Genomic DNA, 16,564 nt, shown 5'->3' with positions numbered 1-16,564 from the left:
ACCATATTTCACTTATCAGTTTATCAGCTGATGGACATTTGGGTTGTTTCCACATTTGGCTGTTATAAACAATGATGTTATGGTTATTCGTGTACAACTTTTTGTGTAAACATATTTTCAGTTCTCTTTGGTATCTACCCAAGAGTGAAATTGCTGGGTCATGTGTTAACTCCATATTAAACTTGGCGAGGGACTACTGAACAGTTTTCCACAGAAGCTGCACCATTATTACATTCCCACTAGCAGTTTATAAGGGTTCCAATTTCTCCACATCATTGCCAACACTTGACATTGTACGTCTTTTTTATTATAGCTCTCCTTGCCTTGCAGGTGAGAAGTGGTATGTCACTATGGGTTTGATATGCATCTCCCTAGTAACCAATGATACTGAGCATCTTAATGTGTTTTTCATTGACTATTTGCATATCTTCTTTGTAGAAATGTCTACTCAAATCCTTTGTGGCTTACTTGTCTTTTGACTATTGAGTTGTAAGTATTCTTTATATATTCTGGATGTATATATAACTCGCAATATATACTGTACCATTCCAGGGTTGTCTTCAATTTCTTGATAGTGTTCTTTGAAGCACAAACGTTTTAAATTTTGATGTAGTCAAATTAATCTATCTTTTCTTTGATTGCTTGTGCCTTAAGTATTCTAAGAAACCTTTGCCTAATCTAAGGTGATGAAGATTTACACCAGTTTTTTCTTCTTGGAGTTTATAGTTTTAGCTCTTAGATTCATTTTGGGTTAATTTTTGTATCTAGTATGAGGTAGGATTCCCGATTCATTCTTTTGCACATAGATATCAACTTGTTGAAAACTTCTTTCTCCAGTTGAATTGTCTTCGCACCTTTGTCAAAAATCAGTTGACTAAAAAATGCAAGGGTTTATTTCTGGACTCATAGCTCTCCATTGAGCTATGTTTGTCCTTCTGCCAATATCACACTGTCTTGATTACTATAGCTTTGTGGTAAGTTTTGAAATCAGAAATTAGTTCAACTAGCAACATTAGCAACACTAGTGGGGTTTTCTTGACTCCTTCCTGGCAAAGCAAAGAAAAAGAACAGAACTCCCTCCTGGAAGAGTTCTCCTATAAAGACTTCCTTTCTGGAATGTAATAAAAACAACAGACACTAAGTTGACTGTCTACTTACATTGTCTTGTTTATTGTTATTTTTATTATTTTCATTTTACAGATGAGGAAATAGAATATGCTAGATGTATTCCAGCTGCCCCTCCAGACTCACACTCTGTGCTCCAGGGACTTGCCTCTATGGGGTCTTTAGCCTCTGGCTTCCAACTGACTTTGGCAGGGGAGTTCCTGAAGGTGAGAGGTGGGATGCATGAGGCCAGGGCTCTCTCTCAATGAGCATGCTTCTGTCTAGCCTATACCTTTCTCAAAGCAGGTTGTTCCCTACAACTCCCTTCTTCTGGGTTCTGGAAATCACACTGACCCCAAACCCCTCTATGAGATAGAGGTGGTGACAACTTCTGGGAATTGTAGCTCCCCACCCCCACTCGCCACCCATGTGGGCTGATGAGTCTTAGAGCTTTAGCTGAGTGAACCCCTTCTCAGTGTCACCCGTTCAGCAGGCTCGGGAAGATGCACTCTGAGGAAGGCCTCAGGGAAGATCCACCTGATGGGGCAATTTCTAGAAGCACTTACTTTGAGGTTCTTTGCCAAAACATGTAACATTAATGGTAGTAGTAGGTGGAGCGACTCCTAGCAAAGAAGCTTGGGAAAACATGATGGAACTTCCAGATGTGAAGTGCAAGGCCGTGGAACTCTAGCTAAAGACTCTGCCTTGAAAGGCCATTGGACTCTGCCAAGTTTGGAAAACCACTTTGCCTTCCACAGCAAACTGAGAATGAGGGAAAGCCATAAGTCAAATGTCAAGGTAACTCCTAGCAGATGAGCCCATTAGCAACACTTCTGAGACATGCAGCTTTTGAGAACCTTGTGAGGGACTTTGAAATGATCTGGGCAGGATTCAAGTGTCTGCTTGGAGAATGCTTTGTGGAGAAAGGGAGGCAACACCTATGCAGAACTTGGAAATTACAACATTTCCCTACTACAGAGTGTTCTAGCATGCCCACTGCACAACAGCATGTTACTCCACCTTAGAGCCTTTAAAAACTTAACCCTTTGTTTAGGAAAAGTTTCTCAGACCTAAATATTTCAGTGGACCCCAACAAATCTTTGACCTGGAGCTCACATTTTGTTCACCTGATGTGCACATTTTGTCATTTTGCCTTATCAATTTTTTTTCTCTCTTTCCGTTTATAAGGTTGAACCATATGAAATATATACATTATTCATTCCTTTCTTATTTTTGCCAAACGTTTGAGAGTAAATTGCAGAGACCAAGACCCTAGACCCCTAAATACTATACATGTACCTTCTAAGAAAAAGGACATTCTCTCACATAACTGTATTCAGGAATAAAATTTGAGGACTTAACATTGTTACAACTGCTAATGGCCCCAATGCCATTTTTTGTAGCAACACTTGCCCCCCACAATGTAGGACACAATCCAGCATCACACCTGGCACTTAGATGGCAATTTTGGAACAATTTGGTTGGTACTTGAGTTACCTGGGATTTAGCATGGATTCAGGCCTCTGCTCATTGGTTCTGATTGGCAGGGGAGCAGTCATTTCTCACCAGAGAAAAAAGTTTCCAATGTGCCTAAGATGAGAAAGACCCTCTGCTCCAGGACTCAGAGAAATTTAAGGGCTTTAGATGATTCTCCAGAGAGAAGCCAGGATGGAAACCCTGGGAAGGAAGCTCCTTGCTGGGCCCCCACTCAGTGGCACCAATTCTCCAATGTGCAACTTCTCAGCATTTCTGCCCACCTGGGAGTGAGCAGTTCTCAGATGTTCTTCCCAGGGTTGCCTGTTCTCTTCTGGGGATTCCTTGTCCTGGATTCCGTGTTCCCTTGGCTTTGAAATCAAAGAGGAATAAGGCCAAATCCTGCTCTACCCGGCTAAGCAATGGTCTATTGTTAGACCCCAGCTACGAAATGGGGGCAAAAACGTCTGCATTGGTAGTTCTTAAGGATTCAAAATAGTGTCCACAAAATCCTGAACACACAGGCTCTCAGTAAAAAAGAAAAATAGTGTTTTTTTCCTCAAAAATAAAAATATTTTTGTTTTTTTCTTAAGATGAAATCGTCTTTTTTCGCAATAAATGTAAAGTGGAAACTTTAGCTCACCTGACCTTATTGTATATGTATATCTCTGTGTGTGTATGTATAATATGTATGCATATGTATATATATGTGAAGATAAACATTATATATAGCGCATATATACACACACCTGATAGGTGTTGATTGACTGGATCAATCTATCATCTACTTACAGGTACGACTTCCTGGCTCTCTCTGTTACAGAAACAAAGAAGAGGCAACAGCAGACTCTGGTGACTGAATAACCCAACACCAATCCCGATACTTTTTTTTCAATACCGATCTCCAGTATGGAAGTGGCAGAACATGAATATTTTTTAGCTACAGGGGGCCACAAGACATAGTTCTGGTCAACAGGATGTAAGCAGGAGCCTCTTGGAGGCTATTGGGAAGGATTGTGATTTTTACTGAAAAAAAGCCCTCCCTTCCTCACTTTAATAAAAAGTTGGATTTGATGCTCTTCAGACACAGAGGTTCATTTTCACATTTTATGAGTCCATGCTGCCCCTGGACACAGAAAGTGGGTATCTCTGCTTCTAGATGCCTGGTGATGAGGAAGGACAGAGCATGAGAAAGAGAGGGAGGAACCCAGGGAGGGAGGGGTATTGGAATGGAAGAAAGAATATGGCATTTGCTATTTTCCACAGCAAAAGGAGAGGTAATGGAAATGTGGCAGCAAAGCTCCTGGTGAGGCAGGAGTGTGGACACTGTGGTATTATTTTCAGCTGGTCAGACAACCCAGGAGGCTCATGGTTGTACTTCATGCTCAGCAGTCACTGCATGCCGTTTAGGACATCTCATGGTGGTGGTCCGATCCTTGGCTTCTGTATTCTTATTTGGGTTGGTTCTTATTTGTTTTTCAGCTAGAGTGTCAATTCTACACTCTTTAACTCCCTGTCAGCCTCTAGGATGGAGCCTTGTACACCGTGAACTGTCAGCATGTTTACTGATTTCATTTGAGAAAAGTAGATTTCGGTTGAGGTCTCCTGCTGCCTAACTGTTGTCACCTTGCCCTTGTTAAGGCAGTGACAACTGCACAGGAAGCAGATGTCAATAGTTTGCATGCCCATGACATCCCCATATACACTTCCAGCCCACTTCGCTCCATGTCTGCCCCCATATCCAGCTGCCCCTCTATCTCCAGCATTTCTACTCCTATGGCTCAAATTCCTCGCACACAACAAGTCAAGAACCAAACTTGTGGTCTCCCTACCCTCCCCCACAAACCTTTCTTTTCCCCAAATGGCACCAATAATTCTTCTGGACACCTCCCTTGTCCTTACACCTTATATCCCATCCATTGTCAAAGCCCATTAACACCATCTAAATAGCACTTCCCTCCATCTCCATCCCAAGCCTTTGCCTACCTACTGGCTTTCTCACTTGGACAGCTCTAATAATTACTTCTCATTGAGGCTTGCTCCCCTCAATTTTTTCTGCATTCAGAAGCCCAGGGTAGTTTTCCAAACAAAGAAATAGAAATTGAATCATATCTCTCCTTTGCTTAAAACCATTCCATGACCTATTATTACCTTTATAATAAAGACCAAAATTGTGGCTATGGCCTTAAGGATATTTCTGCCCCTGGAACACTGCCTCAGCCTCAACTCACTCCTTCCTGAGCTGTGCTTTCCAAGAAACAGACATGTGTTTGCATGAAGTTCCTCCAACACTCCCTATGTACTCTTTCCTCGGGGTCTTTACTCCTGTCTAGAACACTCTCCTTCACCTTCATTTCAGTTCAAAGTTACTTTCTAAGGGATGCTTCCCCAGTCCTCACACAGCCCAGGTGGGCCCTCCTATTACACCCCCCCCCCCACAGAAGCAGAGTGCTTTTCCTTTGCAGCATTTATCACAGTTATGATTATTTGTGCCATTTGATTAGTGTCCATCTTGACGAAAAACCTCACGAGCACAGAGCAGTGCTCCCAACTGAATCCCAGTAGTATCTAAAACACTGTGTGGCAAATTGTAGGTGCTCAATAAACACCTTTTGAAAAAATGAAGCAATGACCAGGTAGATGGACTAATGATCACTAGTCAGATCCTAGATTCTTTTTTTGCTGTTGAAGGCAAGTGTTGCCCTATTTTACATTCCTGACAGCACCTGTAATGTATGAGCGTTCCAATTTCTCTCCATCCTTGCCAGCACTTGCTACTTTATCTCCATCCTAGTGGTATCTCACTGTGACATTCATTCATATTTCCCTGATGACTAATGATAGGCATCTTCTCATGTGCTGATTGGCCATTTGTATACTTTCTTTGCAAGAATGTTCATTCAGATCCTTTCCCCATTTTTAAATTGAGTTGTCTGTCATTTTATTGTTGAGCTGTAACAGACTGGACCTTTATTAGATACATGATTTGCCATATTTTACAGAAGCCTTTATCTTTGCTTCCTGCTGAAACTCCCCTAAAATGACAGCAAGGAAATAAAATTAGATTCATTTTAGATAGAGAAAACAAGAAGCAAAAAGACATAGACAAGAGACTTCTAAAAATCTTTGGAAGCAAACAGGATTTGGAGCCATGGTCTCTGACTTTGCACATGGAGGCAGTCATAGCCTAAGTGCTGAGAAGGAATGAGCCCACCCTGCAGAATTATGAAAAATCCCAGGGCCCTAAAACACCAAACCACAGAAGTTTAAGGGCAAGCAGGGGTAAAACACTAGCTTTGTCTACATACAGAGTGGATGAACCCTGGGTCTCACCCACTGTTACCCACAAGAGATGAGAAGTTTCTTTTCTAGAAAAAAAGATTCCTTTCAGACATTTCAGATTCAGTGACATGAGCACATGAGAGGTGCCAGAGAGGTATGGGGCTCACGGTAGCAGATAGAATGAAAGTCTGTATCCTGAGCAGTTCCTTTCTTGTTGCCTTGCCTTGTCCCTAAATGTGGGCATCTAGACACCTCTACTCCAGGCAGAAGACTGAAAGATTCTTCTCTAGAGAATCTGCAGACTTTGAAGGAAAGCCTCCTGATCCTGGCATTGGGGGCGAGGCTGGCCTGAATGCAACCCAATAGTCCTTGGACACTGACCAGTCTACAAGCCTTGCCTGCTCAAAGTGGAGAAAAACACTCCTGGACCCTGTCCCCCATTACATGAATGTACCTACTCACTAAATTGATCCTCTTAAAAATAAAAGAAAACATATTTCAGTCAAAAAAAAAAAGAGAGAGAGAGAGAGAGAGAGAGAGAGACAGACAGAATACCATGGAAAAGGAACAACAGAAAATATGAAAGCAGTCTCAAAACTTTAAAATGTAACTAAAATTATAAAAAAATTAAATAACAGAACTAGAAGATAAAGTATAGGAAAATTCCCAGAGAATAGGGCAAAAAGTCAAAAATATGAATGATAGGGCAAAGAAGACAATTACATAAATGATCCAGAATTCCAGAAAGAGAAATGAGAAAAAGAAAAATGAGAGAAAGATAAAGAAGGGAATTATTAAACATTACAAGAAAAATTTCCAGAACTTGAAAGAGCACATTACTCATCCAGTTCGGGAAGTGGAAAAGATCCACACCAAGCACACCAGGAATAACAAAAACTTCTGACAGCTTCCAACAAGGAGAAAAAATAGATCCTACACAAAATATTGGGCTGCCAAATGACACTGATCTTCCCAACAGCATAATGGAAGCAATGAATTTAAAAGTATGATTGATTTGATTTTGAATCAAAGAATCTACATTTCCAAACTATCAATCAAATTTGAAAACAAAATTTTTAGATGGGTACAAACTCAAGAAATTTGCTTCTCAAGCAACCAGTATTGGGAAACTACTGGAGAATGTGCTTAAGCAAAGAAGGAAGAAAGCAGAGAAGAAAGAAAAGAGGAAAACTTTAGATTCATCAAACAAAGGAAACAACACAGAAGGATCATGAAGGGAACCTTGGGGGTAGTCTACACCTAGTCCAGAATAAAGAAGGATAGAGGGCCGTGGAAGAGAGGCCTTTAGAAAATCAAGAGAACTAATAAAGCACCTATATACTTGGTCATTTAGAAAATATGGGGTGCCTGGGTGGCTCAGTTGGTTAAGCATCCGACTTTGGCTTGGGTCATGATCTCACAGTTCATGAGTTCAAGCCCTACATTGGATCAGGCTCACTGCTGTCAGCACAGAGCCTGCTTTAGACCCTCTGTCTTCTCCCCCCTCTCTCTGCCCCTTCCCCCCTCTCCAAAATAAAGTTAAAAACATTAACATTTTTTTAAAAAAAATATTATTTGTACATATTTGACAGATCCATTGTAAGATATGGGGGAAAAATAGACACGGATACATAGAAAAATGAAGTAAATGGAAAAAATAGAGGCAGTGGTCAACTCCAGGAAAAACAAAAACTTGTACAACAGATGAGAAGATGAAAGTGCCATCCTGCTTTAGAAGTGACCAATATTTACATACTTGTAAAAATGTAAACACTGGCAACTGTTTTAATTCCTGAAATAGCATCTTAGGAAAATGGGTAGAATGGAAAAGGAAGGAGGTGATCTGTAAGAGTGCTAAATCCTTATTTAACCTAATAGGACGTCAATAAATCATTTTCAACACTGGTAAATCAAGAAATTACAGCATAGCATGTTATTTAGAAATAGGAGGGTAAGTACTGGGACAAGCAGCTGAACTAAATGGTTGCCTCTGGGGAGTGGACCTGTGGCTTGGTAATGAGGAAGAAAGAAATCAATGCTTTTTATTGCCAGACTTGCAGTATTGTTTCACTTAAAAAATTGAAAATCATTTACAAAACCATAAGGAGGCTCCTTTTGAAGTGTGTGCTATGCAACCACGAATTGCAAGTTTCCTCTCAACATACTTTGAGAAAAGTGGGAGCAGCCACTCTCAAAGCCCCACGGGATTTTATCAACCTGGAGTTCAGTAAGTTCCCACATCATTCCCTTCTCCAATGTGTACACCCTGCATTTGTGAAAACCTTTATGCTTTAGAGGGAAAGGGGGAAACGAGTGTGTGGAATTCCCAAGAATTTAACTGAAAGAATCACAGCCCAAGGCACATATTTATTTGTATCACAGACAAACTCTCAGATTTGGTTGGAAAAACTTAAAATCATTAGTGTCTGCATTAGTGTCAAATGTGTTATCCTCAGTGTTTTCCAGTGGAGCAGCACATGTTTTAGAAATAAGTGGGAGACCAAAAGGAAGGAGCCAGAAAGCCAGGAAGTGTGACTCAGACATTTGCTTTTAACTTTAATTAGTAAGCCCTGCCAATCTACTTCTCAGAAGGGAAAGCTCATCTCATGCCCTCTTTCTTCTAAAGAGATTGCAAGTTAGTCTCACCCAAGAAGTGAGCCACTTCGTTGCCATTGATACTAGTTAACATCCAAGCTGCACACCAGTCAGCGAAAATATATTGATCAGTGACTGTCTTTCTTTATCCTCGCACCCTCTCATAGGACTCCCTAATGCTAGTGGATTTCTCAAAACTAATCCAAGTCCCAGAAGGTCTGTAAAAGAAATGATGATGTGTATTGGCTCAGAAACAGAATTGCAAAGTGTTTTCCAGTTGGTAGACTTGCAGAGAAGAGGCAGAGGGGGTGGCATGCACAGAAGTGCATACCAAATTTGAGTCAATAAATATTTATTGAGTGCCGACTATATGCTGTTCTGCTGGGACATAGAAATGACAAACAGAGGAACTGGCCCTCGGTTACCCCAATATTGGACCATAGCTTCATTCCAGGCCCCTCCTTTCTGTCTCACAGGATTGGGGCGCCCCACACTGCCCTCTTGGCAAGAGGCAGAAATGAAGGGACTCCAACTTGGGATTTCTTCTGCCAGTCGAGAGAAATGGGCTAGAGTCCATCAGAAGTCAATACAGTGTGTGTGCTGTTTTGGGGGGGGTGGTGAGGGCAGTTGCCCTTTTGAAAACACCGCTTTGCTAGTTTTCTGTATACTAAATGTTAAGTGACCTCTGGTGGTGTTTTCACAATGCCTTTAGGAGGAATCCCAATGTAAGGCTCCCGAATCATATAGACTCAGTTGATTTATGTAGCTAACTCTCCTTGTTAGGGGACAAGGCCTCTAGAGTGTCCCACAGGGGTGCTCCCTCATTTCCCATTCTCACTGCTCAAACCTTAGCTTCCACATTTTCCTCTGTAAGCCCTTCCTTTCCCTCCTTCCCAGGACATGACACCCCTCCCCCAGGCCCCACCCCAAATTACCCTTGGGCATACTTCATTTGGATAGCAAAGATAGGTGTTTTTTTCTGTCCAGGCTTTTTCCGGGTCTTAGAAGAGCAAGTGGGTAACTATGGATGGTTGCAGCCTGGTCATGGCTATTCAAAACCTTTATGGCCTGTGCACCCTTATACATCCAACAGTTGCCACAGCAAGGTTTTGCTCCCATCTCAAAGGAAAGGGCATTCAAAGGGTGGGGGAGGTGGAAGATTTTCCAAGTAGTCTTTCCAACTTCTTGGAAGGTGTTGAAGTATCAGTTTTCAGAATGTTAAATATAAACGCCATAAATTTGATCATCTGAGCTATTATTGTATATCACTCATGGTCCAATCAAGAATTTAAAAACCATCTAGGTATCTCAAACAAAACCTAATACAGAAAATTGACAGAGCAAAGGAAATCCTCAACAAAATGAAAAGGCAACCTACTGATGGGAGAAAATATTTACAAATCATATATATGATAAGGAGTCTATAACAAAAATATATAAAGAACTCATACGACTCATGCAATGGCAAAAAAAAAAAAATTCCAATTAAAAAAATGGGCAGAGGATCTGAATAGACATTTCTCCAAAGAAGACACACAGATGCCCAACAGGTATATGAAAGGGTGCTCAACATCACTAACCACCAAGGAAATGCAAAGCAAAACAAAAATGAAATAATCATCTCATTCATACCTGTTAGAATTGCTGTTATCAAAAAGACAAGAAATAATAAGTGTTGGTGAGGATGCGGAGAAAAGGGAACTCTCGTGCAACTGTTGGTGGGAATGTAAATTCGTGCAGCCATGATGGAAAACAGTATGGAGGTTCCTCAAAAAATTAAAAATAGAAATGCCGTTTGATGCAACAATTCTATTCGTAGGTATTTATCCAAAGAAAATGAAAACACTGGGGCGCCTGGGTGGCTCAGTCAGTTAACCAGCTGACTTCGGCTCAGGTCAGGTTGTCACAGTTTGTGGGTTTGAGCCCCGCGTCAGTGTCTGGGCTGACAGCTCGGAGCCTGGAGCCTGCTTCGAATTCCGCGTCTCCCTCTCTTTCTGTCCCTCCCTCAGTCGCACTCTGTTTCTCTCTCTCTCTCTCTCAAAAATAAATAAACATTAAAAAAAAAAGAAAATGAAAACACTGATTTGACAAGGTGTCTGTACCCCCATGTTCATGGTAGCATTATTTATGATAGCCAAGATATGGAAACAACCTAACTGTCCACTGATAAAGAAGGTAGAAATGGAATACTATTCAGCCATAAAAAATAATGAAATCTTGCCATCTAAGGCAACATGGATAAGGATTATGCTAAGTGAAATAAGTCAGGCAGAGAAAGGCAAATACCATATGATCTCGCTTATATGTGGGATCTAAAACAAACAAAAATCAAAATCATAGATACAGAGAACATATTAGTGGTTGCCAGATGTGGGGAGCTTGAGGGCGGTAGGCAAAATGGGTTAAGAGTGTCAAAAGGACAAAATTTCACCTATAAAAGAAATAAGTCATGGGGATATCATGTACAGCATGGTGACTGTACTTGATAATGTTGTACTGCATATTTGAAACTTGCTAAGAGGATAGATGTTTTCTTTGTAACTAAGTGTGGGGACAGATGTTAACTAAACTTATTTTTTTTTGAAGCAAATTGGTTATAGAGGCCTTGGAAGGGCTGGAAGAACAATGGGGAAACGAGTGATTCCCTGAGATCAGAAACTACTTGTACCTCTGGGCTGGAGCCCATGAACTCGCACCTGCCGCTGTGCTGGGAAGATGCTGAACATCCTTAGACCAGGACTGGAACTGCAGACATGGGCTGTTGGGGTTTCCCTGCTGAATCTGGAACCACCCTTTCCAACTGCTACGATGCCGCCACACAGGGACCAGAGCAGAGAGCTTCTCTCTTCGTCCTCCTATCTGATCTCCAGCTGATGTCTCTGTTGGCCGAGTCTAGCACGGTATCTGCAGCAGGGACACTGGGAATATATTTTGTCGTCCTCCAGCCCTGGACTTACAGAGTAGCATGTGGAAGGGTGGAAATGAAAGACAACAGGAAATTACCCGACATAGAAACACCCCTCCTATATTTGACTCTGTGATGTTCAGTACAGATCTTCTGATGTTCAAGAGGCTTGAGGCTAAGGCATGGGGACGGGCATTGGAAAAGCTGTGTCCCCTGCTGCCGTTGGCCACGGTATGACATCATCATTCTGCAAGGCGGCTGGGATCTTGGGCCTAAGACCTGGAGGGAGTCAGCTTTTCTGCTAGAAAGTGCACACAGTTTTCTAGATGCTTATTAAGGTGGCCCTGAGGTCAGTTTGGTACAGCTCCATGAGAAAGAATTTTAGAAGAACACTACAAAACATTCTTTAGAAGAACACTACAAAAGTGTGATCTTAGGTACAAATTTGGCTCTTTGTATGCCAAAAAGAAAATATGTTTAGGCAGACAAGATGCTCAGCTTTGTTATCCCAAACCAGCTTCCAGTCTTGGGGAGAATGTGTTTCAAAAGAATATCCCTTTTCCTGGAGTCAGGTGAAATATAGAAACACAGAAACACCACCTAAAATGGTTTTTTTTATATAAAAGTACACATTAGGTTCTTTTCTTATAATTTCAAGTTATTTATATTTACATTTGGAAAATATTTAAAAAGCATACAGGGAAAAACAAATTCTCATAAACAATTTTTAGTGTGTATATCCTTCCACCTTTTCTGACATACAGAGAAAACATCTATAGGTCCCTTTTTACAAACATTTTACAAATAAAAATGAATTGTCAGAATATTTTGTAAATCTTTTCCTGCTTAACAAAATTCCAATTAATCGACTTCTGCAAAATAATTTTTCAATGGCCCTTTGTAGTCTATCTGCAAATCCTATCAATTTGTACCATAATTTATTTAACCTACTTTATAGGTTGAATATTTAAATTATTTCCTGTTTTTCACTAATGCTATGATAAACATAAGCAAAATTTTTTGGAAGACTTTGAATATTTCAATAGGATAGATTCCCAGAGATAGAAATGTGGAGTCAAAGGGTATGAATGATTTTAAGGCCTTTGACACACAGTGCCAACCAAGAATCTTCCAGACACACTGATCAAATTCTGCCCCAAGCATTCACCATATGAGATGTGAGGTTCTGTCACTTAAGGAAAAAACAAACAGGGGTGCCTGGGTGGCTCAGTTAGTTCAGTGTCTGACTTCCACTCAGGTCATGATCTCACGGGGTTAGTGAGTTTGAGCCCTCATCAGGCTCTCTGCTGACAGCCTGCTTCAGATCCTGTGTCCCCCTCTTTCTCTGCTACTCCCCTGCTTGCACTCTTGTGCGCTCCGTCTCTGTCAAAAATAAATAAAAACATTTTTAAAAAAGGATAAAAGAATAAAACAAAACAAACAGCCAATAACAATAGAAGACGCACAAAGCCCATAGAAGACCCGATTTTTGCTTGTCCGAACGATCCGAAACGTTAAATGCCATATTTCACTGATTAGAAGATGTATCCTTTTTTATGTTCATATTTTAACATCTCTGACATCAGTGGGGTTGAGCACATGTCCTCGTCTATGCTTGTCATTCTTGTGCGATTACTAACAGCATTGCCCCTGCTTCTTAAGGGTTCCAGTTTAAGTGAATGGCATGATCACCCCAGTTATCTGCTAACCATACAATGTGTCTCGTTCTGACTTTGGACCAGGGAAGTCCTTCAGAAGGAGTCCTAATCCTGCCCTACAGGACGAGGGATGGCTAACCTGGGACCGGAAGGTTGCAAAGGGGCTCCTCTGACGGAGGTCGAGGTAAGGAGAAAGGTCACGCCCAGTGGACGGCCTCGCCCAGCAAAGGCCTGGAGGTGGAGGCCTGGAAGTGGCTGAGACATCCAGGGACCGAGGCACGCGGTGGGAGGGGCTAAGTTAGAGCTGCACGGTATTTTGAGCCAAGGGTCCACCTTTATGCACCAATAACCTATGGAGATTTGCATTTGGATGTTGGGATTCTTCCGACCTGAGCTAGAATCCAACGCTATTCATATATATATAGTACTATATGAATCGAAGGAGACACTGAAATGAACTGGTAGGTAGAGACGGCTCGCAAGGCTGGCAGCAACCTCCTTCCAACCGGTATGTTCTACACAGCCCCGAAGAAGGAACCAAGGAACCCTCCTGCCCATCTGCCAGAACACCTCCCAGCTTTCTGAATGGTCACAGACCCACGTCCAGCAACCCTGCAAGAAACGTTAAATTCCGGAGTTAACCTCGTCAAAGTACATGATGGAGATGCTGTTATTGATCCCAGAGGCATCCGACCTCTTCGATTTTTCCGGGCTTTCTTTCATAGAGCAGGGCAGCACATCGGCGCATCCAACAGGGCCTTCATCTCCCTTCAACTGATCAGGAACTTGGCACGGTTCCCAGTTCCACCACTGACCAAGTAAATCGTCGGATTAAGTCACCTGAGGTTTTTCCCATCAGTACAACAGGGGAAGCAGAAACTATATCCACACCCCTGGCAAATAAATGAAAGAGATTGCCCAGGAACACAGAAATCAACCATTCCTGACATCTGAATTCCAGCTGTGTCTGTGCCACGGTGGGGGAGGAACAGCGACCTGGTTCCTTCGCGCTCCTGCCCTCCGCAACACTTCATACGTGCCTGTGCCCGGATAGCGGATCTGACCAGGTGCGTGGCCTCCAGCAGGTCCCGACGCTTCTCCCAAGCTGTTTCCTCATCAGCGAAACAGGAACACTAGTCCTGAGCAGACTCTGCTCCACCGCCAGTTCCGTTCCCTCTCCATCCGTACCTTGTTCGGAGAGGTACTGTCCCGGATGAAGTGCTCCCTGCCCAGGCTGCCTTCGCCCAGTGGTGACCATATGGCCGGCTCCTGTCAGTGAGAGGTGGCCAGAAGCCTGCTGACGTGGCTCCGAGAAGAGTTACTGCCTTCCTTGCAAATAGGGACAGACTCAGCTGGCACATGCCTTTTACTCTCTGCCCTTCCCTTTCCTCTCGCCTGGGGCCACAGAGGCTGTTCTTGAAGGAGGGGCAACCGTCCTGCGACAATGAGGACAGGAGACGCTTGCTCGGACTGCTGGAGCAGGGTCTCGGGTTCTGACGGCCAACTCCTCAAGCAGCTGTACCAGCCTCGGGCTACTAGTTGTCTGGACTTTGTGCCACATGAGGGAGATAAAACTCTTACTGTGGCTAAACCACCCTACGTGGGTGTCTCCGAGCTGCACCGATACCTGCCTCGCAAAGTGGCCGTGAGGACATGAGACGGGTACAAACTGCCCACTTCCCTATCAGGGTGACTACCCGCGGGGAGATGGTCCAGTTTACCTTCGAGACACTGGCAGATAAGTGCGTGGATTTGCACCGGAACCCAAAGAGCAACTCATCTCCAGCTCAGAATGAAAGCTGCTTCGGGAAACCCTCACCTCCTACGTGCTGGCCCTCTGAGCCTCTTGCTCCCACAGGCTGCACTGGGCCTACGTTGAAATAACTTGAAGTTTCTGCAAAAAGAGTGAGACAATGAGAAGGAGAATTGGAAAAGAGTGTGTGTGAATGAGGTAGGGCTTGGTCTGGGGGTCACCTGGGACTAAATCAAAGCGTGGCCCAAGAGGGCACCTGATTAGAGGGGCACTCAGTAAGGGGTGCTTAAAGGCACCCTGGGGAGTGTGCTCTCCCTTGACTCAGGCTTCTAGACGCGGCATCTGCGCGTGACTGGCAAAATGCAAATTAAGCTTCCCTCTGAGGGAAAAAGATAGATGTCCCCAAATGAAAATAAAATACCCTCACTCCAATCTGTCTGTGTTCAGATTTGTCACAATCAACAAAGAACAATTGGCCCCATTCCTCCCGAGGAGGGCAGGACCTGGGCAGAAATACATGACCGAGATCTGCTGCGCTCAGTTGCCTGCTTCTGTCCTTACTCGTGGCACCAGGGGCAAGTCTAGTCAGCTGCCACAGCTGAATTTAGCAGCTAATGTTGCTGAAACTTTGAAACAGGAAAACGTATAACGAAAGGACTGGCTTATGAGCTAGATGGTTAAACCATTTAAAACGCTGTCCGGTTTTTCTGGCCCGGAAAATTGCATATAACAAGTATGTGCACTGTCTCCGATTTGTGACGGCTCAACTTATAATTTTCCAACTTCGCGATGGTGTGAAAGTGGTATGCATTCGGAAGAAACTGTACTTTGAAGTTTGAATTTGGATCTTTCCACGGGCGAGCGATATGCGCGATCCTCCCTCAGGATGCCGGACGGCGGCCGCGAGCACAGCTCGGGGTCAGCCACACGGTCGGGAGGCTCAACAATTCTGACTATTCTGTTTGTCACTCTCAGTATAGACTCAGTAAATTACATGAGATATTCAACGCTTTGTTATAAAACAGGCTTTGTGTTAGATGATTTTGTGCAACCCTAGCCGATGTACTTGTTTTCAGCTCATTTAAGGTGAACTAGGCTAAGCTATGATGTTGGTAGGTTTGGGGCATTAAATGCATTTTCGACCTAATGATATTTTCAACTCATGATCGGTGTATTGGGATGCAACCCCAGGGTAAGCACAGGAAGATCTATAATTATTTTTATTTCAAACAGAAGAAAATACATGCTTTTTTAAGAGAAAATTAGTTTCTCAGAGTCTCTCCAAATGATATGCCGAAGAGATATTTTTTAAGATATTTGATACAATGCCAAAATAACAGCCGAAATGCCTGGAAAGAACAAAACGGGGACATAATGATAACAGCTGACATAGGCCAGGCCTTGCGGGGTGCTCTGCACTGTTCTAAGCAATTTACATAGGTTAACTCATTTAAGCCTCGCAACAATTTGTGAGGTACAATTATTATCCGTATTTTACAGATGAGGTACATAGCTAATAATAAACGTTTTGCCCTTTCAATTTTAACTATAATCCTTAATAAGAAGTGCGCCGTAAAACAAAGCTAAAAATGCCCGCCTGTGGCCTAATTAACAAACATTTTCACCGTCCCTATTTTATTTTTATTTATTTTCTCCCCTTTAACCTAGAGTATATTTCTTCTGCTTTAATAAAGCTCACAAGTAGCCTTAGAGAGAGCAAGTAGCAACTTGGTCACAGAGAAAATGAGATAGGAAACAGTAGCAACTTTCCTTGGCTCTTGGGGGATTAATTGT

The 16,564-nt window shown here is 42.7% G+C and overlaps 1 pseudogene; it reads left to right on the top strand.

The window, feature by feature from the left end:
• LOC144612839 (60 kDa heat shock protein, mitochondrial pseudogene) overlaps positions 1-14,674 on the top strand; it is a 63,029-nt pseudogene extending 48,355 nt beyond the window's left edge.
• Positions 14,675-16,564: the final 1,890 nt, after the last annotated feature.

The sequence above is a fragment of the Panthera onca genome, chromosome C2 (genome assembly GCF_046562875.1).
Source record: "Panthera onca isolate mPanOnc1 chromosome C2, mPanOnc1 haplotype 2, whole genome shotgun sequence".
Classification (NCBI taxonomy): domain Eukaryota; kingdom Metazoa; phylum Chordata; class Mammalia; order Carnivora; family Felidae; genus Panthera; species Panthera onca.
The sequence above is the reverse complement of the archived record's forward strand: the minus strand, read 5'-3'. Positions and strand labels throughout refer to the sequence as shown.